Below are 6,461 nucleotides of genomic sequence, written 5' to 3'. Positions count from 1 at the left end.
CAAGATACTTCTAGACTGAAGATGACCTCGGCTTGGAATGATCTAGGCTTAACATAACCTAGGCTTGGCATGACCTAGGCTTGGCATGACCTAGGCTTAACATGACCTAGGCTTGGCATGACCTAGGCTTGGCATGACTTAGGCTTAACATGACCTAGGCTTGACATGACCTAGGCTTAACATAACCTAGGCTTGGCATGACCTAGGCTTAACATGACCTAGGCTTGACATGACCTAGGCTTAACATGACCTAGGCTTAACATAGCAAGGAAGGAACAAAACATGCATACAACACTTAGGCAAATCACATAAGCACAAAACAAGACTGGTACCTTTACTTAGGCAAAACAAGTCAAAGTCTGCAAATGCAAGCTTAACATGACAAAATCATGCAATGTACATGAACATGACTAAGATATGAATGTGGGTTATTACATACTTCTCCCCTTAAAGAAGTTTGGTCCCCAAACTTCGCTTTCCTTGTTCCCAAAACGACTCCCGATGTCGAGTTCTTATCTCTTCTTATCTTTTCTAGCCTTTACCTTGGGACAATCCTTAATACGATGACCCATCTCGCCACATTCAAAGCAAGCCCCCGATACCCAATGACAAACTCCAAAATGTCGCCTCTTGCAACTCGTACATGTCGGCTTACTATTACCTTCTTGCTCTGTGTTGCTGGAACTGCCCATGCTCGCCTTCCTCTTAGCATTGAACGGTACTTTGCGATTCTCATAGTGCTGTCTCTTTTTCTGTTTCTCCCCCAAATTCTGACTCTTGTTCAAGTTGGTTCCTGTCAGGATGGCCTTGTCCAGTGCTCCGGAATACGTCGGCATGTTGAGTAATGTGCCATCTTCATACAAGGTTGACTGCAGCTGCACTTGTGGTACTGGAGGAGGTGGAGGTGGTACTGTTTGTCGGCCGTCCGTCTGCTCGACCTGAGTGGATGCGGCGTCAGTGTTCTGTTGTCTTACCTGCCTTAACCCGCGTGTCAAACCTTCGACCAGTTCTTCCAATCTGTCTATTCGGTCTTCAAGATAGCCTCGGCCAGCTGGGGTTTTACCTCTTCTCATGGTGCTGGGGGTGTGGAGGATGTGACACTTAGAACAAAATGAACAAATGAACGTGCATGCAAGTGAACATGATCATGCCGATGTAACAAAATGCTCATGCCGAGATGATGCACACCTTTTCAAGTAGCAAGCAACAAGATGCAATCCTAACATTCTTCTAAGGGACATCCTATGCTCTTTAGGACTCAAAGTGTGTGAATAACGTACTATAAGGATCTTGTGCTCTGATACCATTCTGTCACGCCCCCAAACCGCCCCTAGTAGTTTGGTGCCGTGATGGCTAGTAATCCGAGATTACCGAAGGCCGACTTACAAAATTCACACACAATCAGAGTACAATATACGGGGCTCACAAGTGCGGAAGCAATAATCTAAAATACAAGTGGTCCATAAGAGCAGTGCATAGTCAAATGGAATGGCATACATCTTTACATAACTTATAACTTGATTACAAAAGTACATGTTACATCTTGGCAAAGGGCTTCTCAAGCCGACATAAATATAACACATGAAATACAAAACATGGAACATGATCTTCAGGATTGCCGACATCCTTACAGCCGACCAAACAAGCATACAAAACACACATCTTGGCGAAGCCGACCTCTTGCTTATTACCTACATATATACATAGGGAGGGTGAGCTTGGATACTCAGTGAATGGTATAAGTAATAAAGGGGTTAAATGAATGATTTCCAAGGTCCTTGTCAAAACAATACATATATCATAGCTTGTTCAAAACATGGGATGAATCAAGTTCATCGATCAAATCTTGGTCTTTCAAATCTTGCTTGGGATGTTAAATAACATCTACATAATACATGGCGTGATGACATATCAAGACAAGAGTGCAGTTGCATTATAGTCCCCTGCAACTAAGGACTTTCAAGACAAGAGTGCAGTTGCATTATAGTCCCCTGCAACTAAGGACTTTCAAGACAAGAGTGCAGTTGCATTATAGTCCCCTGCAACTAAGGACTTTCAAGACAAGAGTGCAGTTGCATTATAGTCCCCTGCAACTAAGGACTTTCAAGACATGTCATCAAAACAAGATAGTATTTGATATACAAATAGGGATAATCATTCATGCTTGATCAAATACTTTTCTAAAACGAAGCAAGGCTTTGCCAAAACTTTATAACATAACTTTATTAAAAATACCACTCACATAGTTCTTGGGATGTCGGGATCAAGGCAAAGGTCCAAGTCCTACAAACACGTGACAAAGTCTATTGAACGCACTCTTAAAACAAGCTTCACATGAATGCAAATGATCTAGGGAAAACATGCTGAAAACATCTAGAGAAAACATGCTGGAAATCATCTAGGGAAAACATGCTGAAAACATCTAGGGAAAACATGCTGAAAACATCTCGGGAAAACATGATGGAAATCATCTAGGGAAAACATGCTGGAAATCATCTAGGGAAAACATGCTGAAAACATCTAGGGAAAACATGCTGGAAATCATCTAGGGAAAACATGCTGGAAATCATCTAGGGAAAACATGCTGGAAATACCTAGGGAAAACATGCTGGAAAACATCTAGGGAAAACATGCTGGAAAACATCTAGGGAAAACATGCTGGGAAACATCTAGGGAAAACATGCTGGAAAACATCTAGGGAAAACATGCTGGGTACCAACCAGGTCCTGGAATGGATGCACAGAGATGATCTAGGCTAAAACGACCTAGCTGGGTGAACTCAGGAGGTCTTGGCCGAGGTCCCACACCTCTTGGCCGAGGTGTGGTTACCTAGGCTTCAGTATGCAGCTGTCTGCCGAGGTGTTACAAGGTGCCGGCATGGGTGTACCATGGTCGGCCTAGGTGTGCAGTGGTTAGCCTAGGTGTGCATGCAAGATAAAGTAACGTGCAAGTGATCATGCAAGGTAGGCCAAGGTGAGATACGATGCTTGGCCTAGGTGTGTGATCTAGGCAAGAGTGGTGTCAGTGATCACACCTAGGGAAATGAAGCCTGGATAGCTGGGTTTCCTCCTTGAAGAACATGAAGAACATGAGCATGAAGAACATGAAGAACATGAATGCTAAAATCATAACTTGTTATTACAAGATCTGGGATTTCATGACATGAGTTCGAAAACATGGACCTGGGTACCCATACTTTGAAAATCATGCAAGAACAAACACAAAAACATGGATCTAGGCATGAGCTTTCGGATCAAAACATGACTTTTCTTGAAGAACACATGAATGCCATTTTCTCTTTCTAAAACCGAACTTCAAAGCAATGCATGGCTTACAAATCATTTTCAATCATGCAATGCAATAACATAAACATAAAGACCATCATGAGCAGATCAAGAATCTAACCTTAGAACGCGGATCTAACGGTTGGATCTCTAGGAATCAAGCTTGGAAATCTACTCTCTCTCAAGAACTCTTCTCCCTCTTCTAGAGCTTCTCTCTCTACTCTTCAAAACAATATACAACAAATGAGGGGTTTCTCTCTCTGCCGGTTGACTTAACTCTCAGCTCGGACACGTGGCAACGGTTGGTTGGTTCTCTTCAAAAAGGTGATAGATTGACAAGACAAGGCCCTGACAAGGCGTATCTAGCAAGCTACTCAGAATGGCACTCCGGCAAGGGGTGACATCGGCTAACAATAAGACTTCGGCAACTAAGATGACAATGACCTCGGCTAGGAAGGACAACACTTGACTAAGCTGTGCCACACCTTGGCCTAGATGTGCCACACCTCGGTCTAGGTCATACCACTCCAGGACAAGATCACTTGGGTGCAAAGGTAACATCTCGGCCCAGATAATACACATCTCGGCCTTGGTGATTCATACCTCGGCCTAGATAATGACATCTCGGCCAATATGTCAAACCAAAGGTGGAGGTCAAACAAAGGGGTTCCAAGATACTTCTAGACTGAAGATGACCTCGGCTTGGAATGATCTAGGCTTAACATAACCTAGGCTTGGCATGACCTAGGCTTGGCATGACCTAGGCTTAACATGACCTAGGCTTGGCATGACCTAGGCTTGGCATGACTTAGGCTTAACATGACCTAGGCTTGACATGACCTAGGCTTAACATAACCTAGGCTTGGCATGACCTAGGCTTGGCATGACCTAGGCTTAACATGTCCTAGGCTTGACATGACCTAGGCTTAACATGACCTAGGCTTAACATAGCAAGGAAGGAACAAAACATGCATACAACACTTAGGCAAATCACATAAGCACAAAACAAGACTGGTACCTTTACTTAGGCAAAACAAGTCAAAGTCTGCAAATGCAAGCTTAACATGACAAAATCATGCAATGTACATGAACATGACTAAGACATGAATGTGGGTTATTACAGTCATAACAATGACGGGAGTGAATGTCAAAGCCCAAAGACGACCCATTTTTGACAAGGCCGAAGACCCAGACAAACATGCAAGACAAACAAGATATGCGCCCGAAGGCAAGGGCAAAATGCAAGACAATGCACAGAGCTCGGGCATAACTTATGATCATGTAAAGAAAGCTGTAACGAAGCACACATGCGACAATTTTAAGCTAGCATATACCAAACTACACTACAATGCAGAAAGGATGTAAGAGAATTATGTAATTCTCAATACGTCTCACTCGGAGGATACAATACCTGTGCGGTTCGTCTGGTTGCACCAGCCTCAAATGAACCGTACATACAATATCGTGCCTGCAAAGAAAACAAACTTAACAGGTACAATATTGTTAGGAACATACATAATAGTATATTCGGAATGCGTGACAAAGCAAAGCAAGTGGGAAGCATAACAATGCTGTGAAGGTACAGATGTGTAAGTGGAACATGCGGTCTACGCTAGCAATGAGATTGATTATGAGCATGCAATCTACGCAGGCAGTGAAATTGACAAGTATGCGGTCTACGCGAGCAAAACATGCGGTCTACGCAGGTAATGAATTTAACAATTATGCGGTCTACGCAAGCAATACATGCGGTCTACGCAGGTAATGAAATTAATAATTATGCGGTCTACGTAGGTAATGAAATTAATATGCGATCTACGCAATCAAAACATGCGGTCTACGCAGGTAATGAAATTAATATGTGGTCTACGCAATCAAAACATGCGGTCTACGCAGGTGATGAAATTAATATGCGGTCTACGCAATCAAAACATGCGGTCTACGTAGGTGATGAAATTAATGTGCGGTCTACGCAATCAAAACATGCGGTCTACGCAGGTAATGAAATTAATATGCGGTCTACGCAAGTAAAAAAAAAATTGATCAATTATGCGGTCTACGCAAGCAATACATGCGGTCTACGCAGGTAATGAAATTGAACAATTATGCGGTCTACGCAAATAATACATGCGGTCTACGCAGGTAATGAAATTAATATGCGGTCTACGCAATCAAAACATGCGGTCTACGCAGGTAATGAAATTAACATGCGGTCTACGCAAGTAAAGAAATTGATCAATTATGCGGTCTACGCAAGCAATACATGTGGTCTACGCAAGTAAAGAAATTGAACAATAAATATGCAGTCTACGCAAGGAAAGAAATTGAACAATTATGTGGTCTACGCAAACAATACATGCGGTCTACGCAGGTAATGAAATTAATATGCGGTCTACGCAAGTAAAGAAATTGATTACAAACATGCGGTCTACGCAGGTAATGTAATTAATATGCGGTCTACGCAAGTAATGAAAGGTACTGTTACACAGCATGATTGAAACAATTTGTGCAATTCACAAGTCATGAAAAGGATACAGGGTGGGATATTCTTTGCACGCATCGAGCATTGCTCGCAGAAGTTGTGGCCTGAGGTCAACTCGAAGGTTCACGTTTCAAAAGTGCGCGTCCTCGTGTGGTCTAAAGTAACGAAGGTGCGAAAACGCGTCATGGAAGGCGCATTGACCGCAAGGGGAGTTTCACTAGTATCAATTCTGATACTTTGCTTCGTTGTCACTCTATGCATTACTTTCCTTTTTACTGGTAGTTTAAGCACATTGCACTGCCTCGGGCAAGTTTTATTTTATTTTTCTAAAAAAATACACATTTTGCAAAACACGTGATGGGAATGAAACAATCCATTTTGTTCAAAAGATGTTGCATTTGTGGACTTTCTGTGCATCGCATCGCAAGGTATCACACCACAATGTGAACGAAATCGAAATCATTTTGAACACCGAGTATTCGCATCGTAATAATCAGGTAGTGAATCGACTTACAACTCGATAAGCAAATGTACAAAGGCATAATAGGACCAAAGAAGCGTGAGTACAACTCGATAAACAAATCAAAAACTCAAGGAGAGTGGAATACAACTCAATAAGCAAATGTTCACTCACTTGCTAAGCAGACAGACGTGACTTCGCAAGAATCGATCACCGGGGGAGGGATCGAAGGTGA

Source organism: Camellia sinensis, chromosome 3 (assembly GCF_055761805.1).
Source record: "Camellia sinensis isolate YWXY chromosome 3, ASM5576180v1, whole genome shotgun sequence".
NCBI classification, from domain to species: Eukaryota; Viridiplantae; Streptophyta; class Magnoliopsida; order Ericales; family Theaceae; genus Camellia; species Camellia sinensis.
Note: the sequence above shows the minus strand (reverse complement) of the source record.